At 38.4% G+C, this 18713-nt stretch overlaps 1 protein-coding gene, 1 long non-coding RNA gene and 1 pseudogene across 2 annotated transcripts in view; all 3 read right to left on the reverse strand.

Annotated features, from left to right (window-relative positions):
* LOC139461983 (egg-lysin) overlaps positions 1-13612 on the reverse strand; it is a 33822-nt gene extending 20210 nt beyond the window's left edge. The window contains exon 1 of the mRNA XM_071243475.1: positions 13588-13612. The gene's annotated coding sequence lies outside the window, so the exon portion shown is untranslated. The remainder of the gene's footprint in view (positions 1-13587) is intronic.
* On the reverse strand, positions 6455-9501 carry LOC139461982 (uncharacterized). Its single transcript, XR_011653009.1, has 3 exons — positions 9335-9501; positions 7840-8044; positions 6455-7378 (listed from the first exon to the last, which is right to left on the reverse strand). It is a non-coding gene; the product is annotated as an uncharacterized lncRNA (long non-coding RNA).
* A 750-nt stretch (positions 13613-14362) lies between the features above and the next one.
* On the reverse strand, positions 14363-18490 carry LOC139461608 (uncharacterized; annotated as a pseudogene).
* Positions 18491-18713: the final 223 nt, after the last annotated feature.

Raw genomic sequence — 18713 nt, forward strand, 5'->3', positions numbered from 1 at the left:
ACCTATTCACAGTGGGGAGTTTTGACTGGTGGCAGCGATTGTATAGAGAGCTCCGGGAACGTACTATCGCTGTGAGGAGCTTGCAAAAAGATCGCCCATTTGCCCTCGCGTGTTGTGAAGTGGATGACGTCACAGAAAACAGCTGATCTAATGTTGTGGTAGTCCTATAATGGATACACGTGGTTTCATTTACCAAATAACAATATTCTCTTTGACTGAACTAGAAAGCATATCTAGTATATCACTATTGGAAAATGTCTACGGCGACCGACGAGTGAATGAGACCGCTTATCATTTGACTAACAGTGTTAGAATATTTGGCGCAGTTTTCTAATTTTGTTATGTTGACATGTGCTTTTCATATCTGTTTGAAGGCTTGATATTCCACACAAAAAATGTACATTTAGTTGAGTACAGTGAGAAAGCTGTCAAAATGGATCAAATATTAAACAACCTAGATTTTTAATATTTTAGCTTCATCTATTGGAATCTCGAATGGTTCAATTTATAACATTAACAGTAAAAGTCATTAGATCTCCTCACAATATATAGATAATCAATTTCTGAAAGACAAAATGTTTTCAGTGTAAATGTGATTTCGTTTTGATGTTTTATATAGTTATAGTTATGTCTTTTTTCACTCTGCATTATCTAAATTACCAAATACTTCGACCAGTACGGGCTAAAGGGACAGCACTCTCATCAAGACCCTGACTGGGATGTTTTTGTAAACAAACGCCGTAAAGTTGAAGTAACTCAATCAGGTAAGTTTGCTGTTTTAGTTTATTCTAACCACAGTAGTATTTAAGAAATGTATTTTAGCAGGGGTAGGGTGATATTTGTACATAGTTTCACTTGATAACCATGAATATCCGCGATGTTGTCTCGTTCACATGTTCACTTCCTGCATGGTTATGTCGATACTCCTGATCAGCTGATCGTTGCAGTATGCAGCAAACTCCTGTTGATGGAGTAAGTTGTGTTACGTAATGTTTTAGTTTTACAGCCATTCCCGTCTGGAATTAACACAAATCGTCTCATTTCGGTAATTAATAAAATTTATAATAACACAGGAAAACAAATTATAAATTATATAAACTGATTGAAATTCTGTGTATGTGTGTGTTTGTGTGTGTTCCTAATCTTTAAATAATCATGTACAATAATTTTGATTCAGACTGTTGAAGCAAAAATCCATTGTTGCAACATGTTTATTTTTTTATATTTGGGCTTTATATATCTTTTATTCAAAAAGATATCTGTTTTTGCTGGTTTGTAGCTGACAAAATATCCGGTCACTATCCAAAATCATCGCCCACCTACCACCCAAAATATTCAAATTTCATGTTGCAATTTACACACATATACTATTTATAGCACATGAAAAAAATCAAGTTACCATTTTATATTTTGTGATAGTGAGATAATGATGACAAAAGTGTTAATGTTTCTATGTTGTATCTTTCAAATATGAAGTTTCGAGCCAAGTCATGCCAGACACCGATGCCCAGAAAGTACAGGTCCCCAGTCCATCATGGTGTAAAGTCGCTGTCCAATGTACACCAGAAGCATGGCACACCATGATGGTACGATTCTGACTAAATCATGAGCACGTGTTAATGAATCGCTATCAAATAGTGATAATACCAGGTGTTCGCGAAAGGTGAGAGTATCCTGCCCCAACGGTGTCACAAGAAATCACTGGTGTTGAGATCCATTTTCATTGTGTGCAAATTGTGTTTATTTTCATGCAGAGTTACAAGTCATAAAATATTAGAGTGTCTTGTGAGTTACAGTGCTTTAGACAACAAGAGAGCTGTACTTTTGAAATAGTCAACCAGTGCACTAACAAGTTGCCACTGAGCATTTAGCCAGTGCTTGTGATATTTTCTTCAGCATCAGCCATCCTGTATTACAGAAACTTATCAAATGAAACAGCAAAGGCTGATTGTTGTCAGAGACCATAAAACAAGATTTCAGTGAAAAAAGCTTATTTTAATGAGCATAGAGAAAAACATTACATACATCAGATGGAAATCTTTCATGAATCACCTCGACAACACAAGATGGAATAACTTTTCTCTGATTCTTCAACTATTTCTGCAAAACCCCAAAGTGAACCTCTTGTTTATGAGGTGTAGATAGATTCTGCAATGAAAAAGTGTCTTTTATTAGTCAAGCTATGCACAACATTACAACAAAATATCATACCATTTACATATATATTTTTGGCATTAAATCTGGAGGGATGCTTATATAAGAAGTAACTTGTATTGATGATATATGCATAATTTTTATTACATGTTAATAATTCAATAAATACCAAAACAGTTTATAGTTCTATCATGTTGACATGATGTGTTTATTACTGTAGGTTTGAATACTTCTTGAAATATTGTGGGCATGTTCCAATATCACTGATGTAATTTAATAACCTTACAAGTTGCATATGCTTTCACAACTTGCTGGCAAATAAACATTTATGGTACTCGAATCTCTTATTTTCCTTGTCAGATTTGTTTGTTGTGCATGATAGATCTTAAAATGCATAATAAAATAAATTGATGAAAGTAAATCATATTATATGTTTTCTAAACTTTATTTCAAGTGTTCATATAAAAAAGGGTGGTGGGGTAGCCTTGTGGTTAAAGCGTTCGATCGTCACACTGAAGACCCAAGTTCGATTTCCCACATGGGCACAACATGTAAAGCCCTTTTATGGTGTCCCCCAGTTGTGATATTGCTGGAATATTGCTAAAAGCGGGGTAAAACCCTACTCACTCACATAAAAAAAATGATTGCATATTTCATTTGCATTTTAGGGGGCGGTGTTACAGACATTTTGCTCAAAAAGGTCAGGTTGGGAGGTCTTAATTTCCAAACAAAGATTTACAATTTCAAATATTTTTCACTAATATTCAACAATATCCATTTTTTTACACATTACTAACTTACCACTCACGGCGTTTTTTACAGCATGTTTTGAAATAATAATTTCGACTATTTACTCGGAGAAATGAATTTCAAAAATAGCATATTAGTAATCAGGGGTATCTGTCTTTGATCAAATCCCAATTGTGATTCCATAATGTCGCCGATAGCCCTAGAATCGTTTAGAATGTCTTGGAAAATACGCAAACACGAACGACGAAGTATACTTTCCGCCATATTGGATAGTGTTTACAAAATCACGTTTCACATATAACGGTTATGAGATGCCTGTAACATCACGTTAATTTCAAACTCAGCTGCGATACATACATCCTTGAATTCCTCATACAGAGTAGAAGCAAATGACAAATGGTCTTTGTCACCAATACAAAGTGTTTAGATGAAATGAAGCAAAATATATTAGGTGTGAAAACGAACGCTGTGCTCGAAAAACTATACTTGTTTGAAATGTAAATAAAGCAAAATTCAGATTTTACACAGTGTAGCATTTCCTCCTATTTTGAACTGTCCATACATTGGCTCAACAATTTCAGAATAGTTTCAGTTTCCGTCCTGTACGTGTGACGCCATGACTGATGCAAAATCACGCACGACAACGGTATTTCTGACTATTTCCGTTGGTTGGCACACCGATTGTCAGATTGATCCTTATTACCTACATGTCACATTTATGTTTATACGATACCTGAATCAACGAAAGTCACCTCGTAAAATCCCGCGTACTTATTGACAGTGAACACGCCATGTAGTGATGTCATACACAAACATTGTTGTACATATTTGGTAATTTCTTTGAGGTGAAGGTCCTTAAAGGGGAAGTGTACTCGCAAAAATCACTTTCTTTCTTTTTCTAAACAAAACGCAATTTTAGAATTAGTTAGTATCTGTGTTTGAAAATATACACTCATTTTTTTCACAGTGAAAGTAGGAAGCTCACAATAGTGTGAAAGTGATATGCCGTTATGAGGCCTTCGTTTTACGAGCGAAATAGGCCTGAGTTATCCCCCTTAGATTATGACGTAATTGGTGCCAATTCAACTGGGTCCCTGTCTATTCTCAACGCAAAAGATATCAAGGACCAGTTTGCGGTAAAACAACATGGTCTACGACACACTCCGGCGCAGTGGTGACTCAGCATAACACAATTCTGGCTGGCATCTGAGATGCTAGAATCACAAAACTTAGACTGGTTCCCGTTCGTTCCTGCGACAGACTGGAACGACAGGTATTGGGTAAAACAACCTTCACCTTGACGTTACGGTAAACTGGTTTAGCGCCTTTGCTGGTTATATAGACAGTAACATAGTCAAGACAAGATGGCGACTAATGTGTCGTCTGTCAACAGTAACATAGAAATTGAAAGTATTTTGGATCGGGCGAACAGGTACCAATCTTGTATTTTTTTTCGAATTAAAGGCTAAACAACGTGATGCTATTTTGGCATGTGCATCAAGGGGTGTTTTGGGTGTTCTACCGACTGGTTACGGCAAAACTGTTGTGATACAGTGAACGATTCCGACAGCACTGTAGTGTAGTGGTTGTGAATCCACTAAATGCGATTCTCGAAGAGCAGCACAATCGCCTCCGTAGCCACAGTGTAATAATTATAAATAAATATATGTTTCATGTTTTGAAAATAGTGCTATTTAATATGTAAACCTCCTGAAAGGGCGATACCTTGACGTGGTCAGGAGGCTTAATTCTCTTTGACTTTGATATGGTCGTAAGGGAAGACCAAAATCGCCTTGTTGTAGTGATTATTTTATTGCACATTTTGTTAAATGTTTTCTATAAACAAACATGTCTTAGTGTACTGTGTCCCATTATCCTCACCCCATATTCAAATTTCAGATCAGTCACATTATTGTTGATGAGGCGCATTGTGTCATATCATGGGGGAAATCTAACTTTCGATCAGCCTTTCTCAAAGTAGGGGATTTACGTGCAATCCTTAGAGCCAGGTATGAAATTCAGCAGGCTTTGTGCATAGTGAATCCTCTAATTGCAGCTGAAACTCCTGGCAGGTGAAATTTGCAATCAAAATAGATTTATAAACAAAACAGTATACACCAGCGAGGTATCGATACACTTTGTTGATACCCAATTTATGAAAACTTGACATGTTTCGGAAACATTTCCCTAATCTCTATTAAATCTATTTAATAGTATCCGAACTAACATTTAGTACATTGAGTCATTTGATAACACTGATGTAGACATGGAGATCTAAGATTAAGTATAGCCATGGACTTGTATAACTTGTATATAGGTCTGTGGTTTTGCATACAATGCAGCAACCTATAATCTAAAGGGCATCAACATTACTTACAAGGGTCAAAAGGGAAAATACCTCCCAAAAGGGTTATAGATTATTTGTTATTAGACTTTCTGCACATGATTGACCACTGGACAAAAATAATGTTTTCCATGTACAATGTAGTTCAATAGTTTCACACATACATACATATGAATTTAATAATATTCTTAATGCTATTGGAAATGTGAAGTACATCCAAAGTAGTAGTACTAGTACAGTATACTGTCATCTCAAGAAGAAAATTAACACCACAACAATTGCACTCAGAAATCTTTCAATATATTTTCGAATATACACACTACAACATGTACAATCTACAGTATGGTTTGATAAGCTAAGGCAATTCATGTAGCGAGGCAATTCATGTAGCGAAGCACTTTGACAATTACAGAGGTTACCATATTTGACGTAATAAGCGCCCAGGGCGCTCTCAAAATTAGAAATAGGGAGCTCTTATTAGGATATTATTTTGAGTTGAAAGATCGTAAATTTCGTGGTTTATGCGGACAGCCTGAAATGTTTATATACAACAGATACATTTTTCCAGGATTTAATTGCCCATAATTAAAGGTGCATATGACATACGAGTGCATATTATACACAAGTAAATAAGTCTTGTGTACATTAATCAATTGGAAGGGATGCTAACTGAGATTGTTCACTAGCCAATATATTAGCAAATATCGCCGTGGGCGCTTATTACGTCGAATACGGTAGTTACAAATAATCATGACGTGACAAATCCCAAATTTGAACAGTTACCATTCATCTCATCAACTCTTAAGATATGTGATAATAATCACATTTGTTAGTGAAATCATAGAAAATATTGCTTACTTTTCTTATTCTCCATTCACCAATGTTTAGAAAACATATTGTTCTTAAATGCCAAGTTTAGTATGACAAATGGAAATGTAAAAACAATTTACAAACAGTCTTTTAAACATTTTTCGTTTGAGAAATGGTAACATAATCTCAATATCCTGATTTTGTTTCACAGTAAATGTGAATTATGTATTATTGCTTATGTCTGTATGTTTACACTAGTGATCATCATTCAACATTGTCACTAAAAACAATTTTGAAAGTGAAATTCTAGTCACAGAATAGGTATGTTTTTGCCACGAAATACAGCTGGGATTGATATTAGTTATAAGAATAAATAGTTATAAAACAAATATCTTTCTTCGATACTGCACAAAACAACAGTACAACATGATCACAGAATTAATATCACACAATCCACATTTGAATGGCCCCCAAATATATGGTGAAAATATACAACTAGTGAACAGTAACCTCATTTACAAACATTTGCAAATTGATAACCCATCTCAGCTTTTTCCTGAACTTGTGAAAGTATCCATGCCAAATGGCAAAGAAATCTCTTAATGCGATAATTGAGCATTTATTCATTTTGTTGTACATGAATACCAGTTTGACCAGATGAGTCAAAGATACTCTTCCAGGAACATTTCTTGATTGGTGGGTAAGAAATTTTGCCAATTGACATTATGTTTTTTTCTGTCTTTTAATCTTTTTCTTTGATAAGATTTGGGTTCTCTTTTGATTTGCTTAGTTATGCTCAAGCATAATTGAACAACAGACAACTGGTGAAGCTGGTTCACTGACTGTAAGTGGTTGCAAGCAGTTTTGTTTAGGCACCAACGGAGAAGTGGCATCAGTTGACGGTATGTCAGAGACATGGCAGGTCTGTGAGCATATAGCAGGTGCGGCTGGTTCACTGACTATAAGTGGTTGCGAGTAGTTTTGTTCGGGCACCAACGGAGAAGTGGCATCGGTTGACGGTATGTCAGAGACATGGTAGGTCTGTGAGCGTATGGCGGGTGAGGCTGGTTCACTGACTGATACATTTGATAACATAGATCTAATTAAGGAATGCGAATGAGTGGTATAAAGTGCATGACTGCTACATGCCCAGGTCACTTCAATCATAGGCCCAAAAGTTACATCAGTCTGTACACCCATTTCTCTGGTCTTCGGCACAGTCCTTCTACTCTTTGTATTTGATATTTTCCACCCCCCTGCTCTCATCAAGCTGTCAAATTTCTCCTCATCTCTAGTCCATCTCCCATTATGGCATGGTTCCTGCAAAATATTATATATTATTTTTTTTCAAATATTCTAAATTTAGGCAAATGGTGCAACATCAGTATATTTATACAAAATTTGTGTCAACAGCTTAAAACAAAACTTAGAAAATAATGTAGGGAGTCTCATATAAAACTTGTCAGGATGGCCAATACTGTTTGCTTTGTCTTAATCTTTACCACCTAAACTTTGTATCAATGATTATGTTATGGTTCGGTCAGTCATGACTTCATTCTTATGCAAGTTCCTACAAACAAACATGTATGTGTATGCAGTTTGAATACAACTAATAATTACATGGTAATGAATGATTAAATATTAATAAATATAAAGAAATATTACTATAAAGAAATTTTCAAATGAATAAAAAATAATAGTCTGTCGTATCAATATTTGCATGAAATTAGTCAAAAGATACACTGACATCAAAAAGCCATTATGTGGGTACTAATACGCACCTCTGTTACTGCGAAAACTACAATATTTCAAGGCTCTCAAGCCTTGCCCAATGTGTTTTGTCAGCCACCATCTTGTTTTAGCAGACCGTAATTTATTGTGGGCGATAACGGTCCTTTAATTCCTTGGAAAGCAGAGCAAGAGCAGCGACACCAAGCAGAGGATCCGGGAAACATTCTATGGCCTTACATGACACCTGCTGTTAATCTGGAGACAACAGATGTAATTACAGTTACTTTACATGTAGTATATTCACAAAGGCATTCAACAACATATTAGATCATATGTACCTGCATAGGGCCTGTTGCATGTTAAAGTAGTGCAACCTATTCAACTGACTCTTTATGTATTGTAATGCATTGGTTAACATGATCATCAGATGGACACATTTTAAAAGTCACATCAAATGATTAAATATTTATAAATAAAATTAAATATTACTATATACAACTTTTCAATAATTTAAAAATAATAGTCTAGTCTGACCCTATAAATATGGACAGATCTTTAATGTCCTTTCAATTGAATATGAAGCATTTGACGATTTATTCATTGTCCTGATATTTTTCATCAGTTGATCATATTTATATTGTTAATTCTTTGATTGAATCAAGACATATAATAAGGGACCAACCATTTGGTATTCTGGTGGTAGGGCTGGGATTTTATTGACAAAAATAAATTGTCCCTGAAATATGCTTGAAAAAAATATTCATGCTTCAAACTGTTGAAAAAAAGAAATTGACTGCTACAAAGAATACATTGTTGCAAGAGGCATATAAAAACATGATTAGTCTCATAGTTGTAATTAAAAGAATATCTGGTATTTCAGCTGTAGCTGATAATATATTTTGTCTCCAAACACAATCCTAGACACAGGCCACCATCCCCTACCCCACACTCCCACCAATATCAAATGGTCCCTCAGTATGCTCAGGAATTTAATAATATACCCACGAAATTAGGGTACATGACCATATCTGACCATAAACATAGCCCAGTTCAAATGATTCCCGTTTCGTAATTATTGTCACGATAAAATATTTGCAGCTACCTATTTATTCGTGCTTTCATTGCCTTTAATTTTTTTGATGCGGGAATCATCAAAACTATTCACAAAATATTTCTAGATATTATTTCGGTCAAAATTCAGTTTCATGTGTTATCATTGACATTTTGGCCGTGTCATGTTGTTGCCTAGAAATGACAATTTCGTACTACCAGACAAAATGACAAGCATATGAATTATGAATATAAGTGCATATGTAATAGTCCATGCAACAGATAGTTGACAACACGGCAGTTTCATACAGAATTTCTCAGAAACTTAAATTGTCTTGCGTAAGAAGTTCATGATAATCTGTTCAGAAGGTAAATTCATAAGAGATTCATCGTCCTCCATTTAAAACAAAAAACACTGCCGTGTCAATATTTGCACGAAATTAGTCAAAGAATACATTGGCATCCCATAGCCGTTATGTTGGTACCAATACTCACCTCCATTACTTGGAAAACTACAATTTTCCAGAGCTCACTAGCTTCGCCCAATGCATTTTGACAGCCGCCATCTTGTTGTAGCAGACGATGTTTCATGGTGGGCGATACCGGTCCTTTGATTGGAAAGCGGAACAAGTGCAGCGACACCAAGCGGAGGATCCGGGAACCAGTCTACACAAAACTGTACCTACATCACGTGAAGCGGCTCTAACAAAGCATGATGACGTCATAATGTTTATCAATTGGCACCAATGACGTCATATTGCAAGGGACATAAGCCATGGTGTTTTTGTTATGGAAATAGAACACTTGGTAAATGTGAAAAATATAAATCGTTTTAGTGCAAAAAATATGTTAATTAAATATGATGTTTTTATATTTTTGTCTATGACACTTCTATGTTAACACTTTTAATGTGGAAAAAGTACAAGAAAAAAAGGTTCTTTTCCGTGTGAACTTGCCCTTTAATGAAAGCCCACACGATCATTGTATCCTGCTGTTTACAGTTATAATGGGAGACACCGCCCCAATTTGCTCGCTAGGTGGCGCAAATGTACTAGTGGTTATAAGTCACAACCGGAAGTCAGCTTTCAAAGTGGCTCGTATCGAAGATTCACTCGACCGTTATCAGCTATGCCAAGATACTGCTCTGTTCCGGGTTGTAAAAATAAGATTGGAGGACATAAATACCCTTCAGACCCCGACCTGCAACAAAAGTGGCGCGTGGCCGTAAGAAGAGTTGATGTTGCAACAAAGAATCTTTTATCGAGGATTTATTTAATCTGAGACCGGGAGCCACAGTTAGTACTTTGGTTATGGGTAACTATACAGTAGGTCATGGTTTAATGGAAGGCAACAACTGAAATATATCGATAGTTGATTTTGTCAGTCACAGTAGGCCTGACAGTGACAGAGATGGCACTTATTTGACAAGCAAGAAAAGGGCCTAGTAGAAATTGCGGTGCATATCGCAGATTATTAATGTAAGCATACTTGATAACTAAAAAAATGGGTTACATACCTCTCGATCAGTTCAAGTTTCCTTCCAGCTGTCGAAGCTTTTCGTTGAAAGAGCGCACATTTGAGTTTTGGCACGGACCATAGCAGGCACTGGCTGGCCATATTCACATAAACTTGGCTACGGCTCTACTTGAAATTCGCGCTAAATGATTCGCAGCGCATTCTAATGGCGGAACCGTCACAGAGTATGACCACTAGTACACGCACGCCCCTGGCGGATTAGTACGGCGGTACTCCCCATTATTATGTACATTTTGCATATCTTTTATACATTTTTTCACACATTTAATTTCACTTTGAATGTTTGTATTTAAACTTTGATAATCTCCTGTTTGTTTACATTGTTTACATGAGAAATTAATAAGTTTATAGTGTCGTATACCACATTTTTTTAATTTGGACAAGACTTTTATTTAGTGCTACATCATTACCTTACGTTTCGCCACATACTTTTGACAATGCAGTTATAATGAACAGTACAATGTGCAGAAATGTCTTTATTATGCTATTGACATATGCAGCAAGACAGCAATTCCCGAGACGAGGTAAGAGAACCTCTTCTCTCTGATTGTTTGGGGAAAGTTGTAATGCATTAATAAAAGGTTCGATGCATAAGACCCCAAACCATCTTTCCAACGATCTTGAAAATTATCAACATAATCACAGGTTTGATTTATGTAAATAGTTACTAAATACCATCCATGTATAATTAAATTTTCGTTGTGTTCATGGAAATTCCTGCATTCTGATTAGCTGAATTGGTCACGTGTTATTGCATTCATTTCCCAATGAATGTAAAAAATTAAGCCACGCCCACCGCTGTGCACTACTTTTATTACTGTGGAATGTCGGGGAATCCCAATATTAGAGTCGAGGGAATTCCCTTTCTGCTCACGTGTATCGTCATGCACAGGACATTTAGCGACTTTAATGCATATTCATTGTCCAAACTACCTTTTGAAACCGAAGGCCGAGCATGAATGAAACAGCAAACGTGCAGGCTCGCTTGCCAGTTTTTTTTCCCGCTCGCCTCGGTTCAACTTTCATGTCTTCGCGTTTCATTTCTAACTAGCATTTCTCCAACTGTTTTACCGTAATCAGAGAAGTAATGTTTGAATCACGCAGGAAATGACCATGTTATTTGAAACAGCCGCCTTCTCTCGGACATATTTCTTCCGGTTCGTTACAGTCTGACTGTTGTGTAACCAGTACAGTCAGTATAGTATGGCTATACGTGGCCCTGTGGACTGTTGCAAGTCTTTTCGCCTTTTGCCTTAATTGACAGGTCAAATGAACATTGTTTTAATCCCACTCTCCGTTGATTGGCTACTGACTGTGTAGGCGTGTCAAGTTATGTGCAAAAATTAAACGATCACCTGATTCATGTCACGCCACTGTATGTATTCCTACACCTGAAATGTTCATCAATGCCGTCATTTTTGTCTGTTTTGATATATGCAACTGTTTTGGGTTAAACTATTGTAGATAAAACATGTTTTACGTTGTCGAATTTAATTATAAGCATTGACTGTATTTTTTTCGGTTCATTGAGGTATGAATCGAAAAACCGATGTGCTACGCGGATTCATACAATTAAAAGAAAATCGATACCTGACCGCACCCAGGTGCAATCTTAGACAACATTAACACTTTGAAAAGGAATGTCACCTTCATACTGCTGTCACTCAGCTACAACGTTGTACAAAGTTATAAGTGATGACTGTGAATGAATAGAAACCATCCATTATGATTCTGCCCATTTGTTGAGTAATGGACATTGATTTATTTCGTTGGTATTAATAAATGTATTGCATATGAATGTTGCTTAAAAAAATATAGCTAGAATATATCAACATCGGCCATGGTTTTTTGCTTTTCTATTCCAATTTCAATGTTTTCAACAGAAGTTTCATCATTTTAACGTAATCATCCTATGAATATATTGCAACCACATACGAGTCGTACAACACATTTCTATTTTGTCAGAAGAGTCACATCATATGTATTACGAGTTAAATGGAACACCAACCCACTAAACATAAACATTTTTGACGTCATGGAATGGAAAGGCAAAGTTAGGAATATTTTCAATGCGACATTTATATTGTATGCGTGGCTCTACATATGTCGACATATAAACATTTCCTACATGCGTATTTCGTTCAAATACCTGAGAATATTTTATTCGATCAAAGTTTGCTTACAAGTGTATAATAAATATTTTTCTCGCATGGTACAATTTGGGGGGTGTATTCGAAAACCGTCGAAATGTTCATGCAAAGAATACGCGAGACTATGTTCACTATTATTTCTCTTACATACTGATATCATGCACGTAAAATGCATGAAGAAAATAGTTTTGGAAATTTAATTTCCTACAATTAAGTACAATTTAAAGTTTAAAGGTCTTTTGTGGCGCTTCTCAGTGGAGGCTTTTGAAGGAGGGTAGCGCTTCGTCTAAAATAGCGACCAATGAAAAATTACATAACATAGTGTATGTCTAATATTTCGAAGGCGTTCATGGCCATCGTCTCATTGGCCTGTACCGGCTCCTATATTTAAACTGGTTCCCGGCTCCCTATGCGCGTCGTCAATATTGTGGTATTAGAGACGAGGCCCAGCTTACCAAGTCCTTGGGCGCGTTGCAAGCCACAAATACGCTTAGAGTTAAGGTAAGCTTGGCCCTGTCTTTTATATCGCAATATAATTCAACTTACGGGCAACGAACAATTCGTTATTTTTTTAGCTGATCAAATCAGGAAATGACTTGCATGACTAGTACCCGGATCTGTCACGTCAAAGTAGAGACGAAGTCCTAAACGACGCCGGATGTGACGTCAAATGAACGAAGTGTTTTGAATGCAATCTGGGTTACGTCTCTAATATCACAATATAGAATGATCATTGGGGATTTAATATAAGACAGATACCCGTGATCACTAATATGCTATTTTCGAAATTCATTTTTCCGAGTAAATATCCGAAATTTAAATTTCAAGACATGCTGTAAACAACGCTTTGAGTGGTGATTTAGTACTGTGTAAAAAAATGGCGACGTTTACTATGTACCTAATTTTTATAGGTCATTTTCAGTATTTTTGCTTGGCCTAAAATGCCAGTGGGTGATATGACCGAACAGGGAATTTCCCACAGTATTCAAAACTGTGAAGTGTATAGAATCTTAGTGTGCGTCGCCAGTTGAACCGTTGCTTATCACCCAATGCGATACCTACACACCAGGAACACGCTTGTCAAACTTCTGTGTGGCGGACGGTGCAGAGGCCGGGCAAGGGAGATAACTCCGGAGACTTGCCATTATAATAACCACAAACAATAATGATGACGTGACCACCTTTTCTCCTTCTCTACAGGAGGATAATGAGTTTGAACCAATGGATGGACAATCATTGACATTTATAGTTGTAGAAATTGCAAAATAACTGCCTGTTTTATAAAGTCCAGGATTGTTGAATTTATTAAATACTTATTGATTATGCACTGTAAGTCCCTTTTTGTTCATAAAGTCACACCAAAAAGTCAATGTTTTGAAAGAAACTGAAAAAGGAGAGTACTGATGAACCATCATTGGACAGACTTACCTCAGGTTCATGGGGATTATTCTGCCCCTTTTTGCGTACTCGCAAACACAAGTATTTATGTTTCAATCATCTGAAATTGTAAGCAAACACAACACAGTATTAGATCCGTCATAGGACAGACTAACATCAGGTTCTAAGGGATTATTTTGCCCCAATGAAGAAAAAAACATTTAAAAAATCTAACACAAATCTTGAAGATGTGAGGGTCTCCGTCTTTCCCGTTTTGGACGGCTAGGTGTAGGAGGTTGGCTACTGTCCTGTATGGGTTCTGGAGGCTGGACTATCTCTGATGGAGGATATGGATATTGTGGAGGTTCGCTTCCATTTTGATTGAATAGAGGTTGAACCATGACACGTTCTTGCGGAGCCTCTAAAGGCTGATGTGGACTCTTGTCTGTATGCTCAATGTCTACCATGACTGACTCGTTGGACTCATCATTGTCCTTTTGGCTGACTTGGGGTTCTGGAAGCCTTGAAGGGTTGGCGAGACATGATAGCAATCTGAAGATTGGACACGATATGCGGTGTCTCGCAACTGTGTGCCAACAAACTTGCGTATATCGCACCATGGGCCATCAACATTGGTGACAAGATACCGTGAACGAGAGCAAGCTTTAGAGCGATCTGATGTCAAGTACACAATGTCCCCGACCTTTAAGACCTGGTGTGTTGGTAAGTTGCCACTTCCAGGTTTGTCTTTAACACTATGAGGGTGGTTTTTCACGCGAGATTCGTGTTGTGAGGATATTAATGTTCTGTCTGACATGGGAATCTGTAAGTGAGAAAATTGGTCTTGTTGGGTCCAAACTTCTCGAGCTGAGAGACCACCTTGATGAATGCGTGTGTTTAATGAGGCAACAGCTACAGCTAGGGTTGTTGATGAGATCGGTCCCCTTGACGGGTCTGTTCGTAGAATTTCAAGTTCCAATTCTTGAATAGCTTTCTCAGTCACTGGATTTTTGTTAACGTTTTTAACACGGCCTATTTCAAGTGACATTCTGTGCTTCAGCAGCAAGGGGTCGTTTTGCAAGGAGAGAAATCCTGGGGCAGGATCAACACGAACGACGCATCTAGGGCCATCAAGTGGACACATGCCTACACACACGTGAATAAGAGCATCACGCAGGGTACATGCCTCCTCATCTTCAATGAGACATGATACTGTATATGATGATACACACTCTCTGAGTACAAAAATCATTTGTCTCTCTCGGCGCATCACATCAGCTGCGTAGGCAATTCCTATCACCTCGGGGGGTTCGGATGTTGATTGTTCGACTCTTACTGTTGGTGTCTGTCTAAGAGCCGCACACTGATGACAAGCTGTTGAAATGCGTTCAATTGTTTTGTCAAAATCAAGGGCATAAAAGTATCTATGCAGAACCTTTTTCAGTTAATATGCTGAGGGATGGTTTAACTTGAGGTGTAAAGCAGTTACAACACCGTCAATAACCCTACGGGGGATAATGACACACTCTCTTGGCGGTTGCAAGGGATCAGCATACTTTACGACCAATAATGCGTCTTTAGCCATAGTGGCGACAGCTAGATAACGTTTGATATCTTTGATATTGGTCAGTTTCTTGGAGGGGCATGTGCCTTGAACTAGGTGAGCATGAGTACGCCTCAAATCATTACATACCCCCTGTAATGATCGCAATGTACTGCGAGTCATAAATGGCAGACGGGTTTTCCCGGACATTATATCCTCAACTGTGGTGCTTCTTACGACAGAGTCTTCCATGGTTTCAATGAAGGAGCATATTTGACTAGACTGGTCAGAACACTCAGGTGCATTTCTGCTGGCAAAATCTGAAGGAATGTTAGACGTTCCTGCTAGGTGATCTATTGTGGCTTGATACTGACTTACAACAGAGAGGAAAGTTGATACCCTCGGACTTGCTGAGAACTCTCCCTTGCACAATTTCCGAAAGGCAAGTACACAAGGTTTACTATCTGTGAGGACATGTGTTTTGTGGCATGATTGTATCAAGTATGGGCTGAAGTTCCTGATGGCAGCAGCAATCGACAATGCTTCAACCTCACATGGGATCCAAGATATCTAAAGTGGTTTCAACTAGGGGCTGAAAAATCCGGCTAGTTTCGTTTTTCCATCTCGGACAAGGTACATTGTGGCGCCAATACCTGGTTTTCTTAAAGCGCCATCTGTAACAATCCAAAGCTCATCATCAGGACGTGGAAGAGTGATTGTTTTATTCATGGCTAAGGAATTTTGAGCAGAGTGAAAGGCATCCACTAGGTCATCAGTCCATGCAACTCTATCACTTGACTGACGTCCTGCAGTTAAAGAATCAAGAGGACCTATTGTTGCTGCACAGTGTGGGAGTACCCCTGACAGTATTTTGTAGGCTCCAATGAATGACCGTAGTCCAGAAACAGTTGTTGGAAACATGCAGGAGGACAGAGTGGCAATGCGACGAGGAGTTGCTTGGATAGACCCGTCTTGCCACTTCCATCCTAAAATAGTTACTGAACGTGGAGCAATGAATGTCTTGTTGGGGGACAGTTTCAAGTTGTTTTTATCCATAGCCTGTAGGACCAACTGCCAGTTTTCAAACAACTCAGAGGGGAATGATCCACCACAATATAAATCGTCAGCAAGTTTCGCTACTATACCCTTTTCAATAAGGTCGCTGAGAACACGGCACATGAGTTCCTCCAAAGCAGTCTCGCTACCGGGCATTCCCATCGCTGATCGTGCATAAACCCTCAATCCACCGAATGGCGTTGCCACCCCACAATACTTCATAGAATCCTTCGACAGAGGAATTTGGTAGAAGGCACTGGACAGGTCAGTGGTGATGAGGTACTTCCATTGGCTGATTTGTCGAAGGGTAGAATCAACATCAGGGAGTAATGATGGTTGGGGTTTGCTGTAGTGTCCTACGTCCCCAAATGAAGTTACAAGACGGTATCCTCCAGATGGCTTTTTGACTAAGAAGGATGGGTTCAGGGATTCGACATTTATGCCTACATCTTCTGGGCGTTTGAATACACCTTTATGTTCAAGATCATCGAACATGTGTTGCAACTCTACAAGACGACCTTTGGAATATTGCGGCAATCGTCCTTTCCGTTGAGGTGGGAGTACAGGACCCATGTTGACTGTAGCTTGGAATGGACCTGAAGCACCATTGTACCCTTCACCAATGGGACTGAACACACTGTTATATTGTCGTAGTAAAGCATGGAACTTATAGCTTGTGTCCTTGGGGAGTATATTGTGAGGGTCGACCTGTACATTCTCAGAGAAGGAAGATGAAGAATTTTGTGATTGAACATTTACTGTGTGTTGTTGAGTAATGTCAGAAGAGTCTGTAGTGACCACAGCACGAACAGAACAAAAATGTTCATGTTTTCTTAAGTTCTGAGGATTGTTTGACATATTAGGGATTCTAACACGACCTGATAAACATGGCAATACACTTGGGGGAGGCCATGATGTTGATAGTGATGAACAAGATGGACGAGTGTCCTCACGTGGTTCGATAGCGACAAAGTTATCGGTTCTGAACTCCTCAGGTACCAGTACTTCCAAGTAGTCACCAGGCCAAACAGTGGTTGTGCTCTCTGGAGCCCTCACTACAACAGCTCTCCTCACTGTGTGCATATCCTGGTCGTCATTTGAGTTGTAACACAGGTGAGTATTATCTGCAAAGATAATACGTTTCAGTGCCGGGCGTATGGTAATGTCATTATGTGACAAAAATGGTATACCAGCAAGTATCTCAACATCAAGGCTTTCTACTAGAAGACCTTCAAAATACAGCTCTCTGTTGTCTCTGTGCACAGTGAACTTTGTTTCACCAACAATGTTCAGTTTCGACATTCCATCCGCCTGTCTAGCAGACTGAGTGCTTTTGTTGATAGAAACACCTAGTACCTTGGCTGTATTGGCTGAAATCATGTTGCCTGTTGCCCCTGAATCGAGAGTAAGGTGAACACACCGGTGGTGGAAGAAGGCATCCATGTATGGAGATTCCTCAACGTGGACTCGCCTTGCTGATGTGTTATTATCAGGTAAGTCTGTCACATCAGTATTTGAGCAAAAATCCTCCTCATCACTTAAGGGTGTATCATCAAAAATGTGCGCGATCTGTCTTGCCTTCATCATATACTTGCGATCCCTCTCCGGTAGAAATTTGCACTCACTCAAAAAGTGGTTTACATTTGACCGTTTTGCTGCTGTGCAGATCGGACAAGATTTTGAATTCTGAAAAGAACGCTTTGGATACTGGCTACGCGATGAGACCTGAGATCGCATAACCTTTACATCTTCTGATGTGCGTATTTCCTCTAACAATGAGTCCAAAGCCTGAGAGATTTCAGGTTTGATAGAGGCAAGTGTGCGTGAACGTAACTCGGTTCCGTACCGTTGCTTAACTAAGCGAGGGAGGTCTTTGTGTAGAAGTCGTAGCCATGTCAATACTATGAGATTCTCTACAGTAGGTGATACTTCCTCATCTTCTGGGATCTCCTCACCGTGATGAGTAATACCTGAGTCGCGCTGAAGCATGTTGTCCTCAATAAATGCTGTTAAACGCTGGTATAACTCCTCTGTTCTTTCATCTACCCCTAAGTGAATGTCGTCAAAGTCAAGAAAATGACCTCCAGTTGACTGAAACCCATAATGATGATTGCCATATGTACAGTAATGAAGTTGAATTCCTCACTATTGTACTCCTTGATATGACTGGACAATAGTTGGCAATCTGGCCTAACATTAGTTCCAAAGCTCT

Source organism: Haliotis cracherodii, unplaced genomic scaffold, assembly GCF_022045235.1.
Source record: "Haliotis cracherodii isolate W230 unplaced genomic scaffold, xgHalCrac1.p SCAF_15, whole genome shotgun sequence".
NCBI lineage: Eukaryota > Metazoa > Mollusca > Gastropoda > Lepetellida > Haliotidae > Haliotis > Haliotis cracherodii.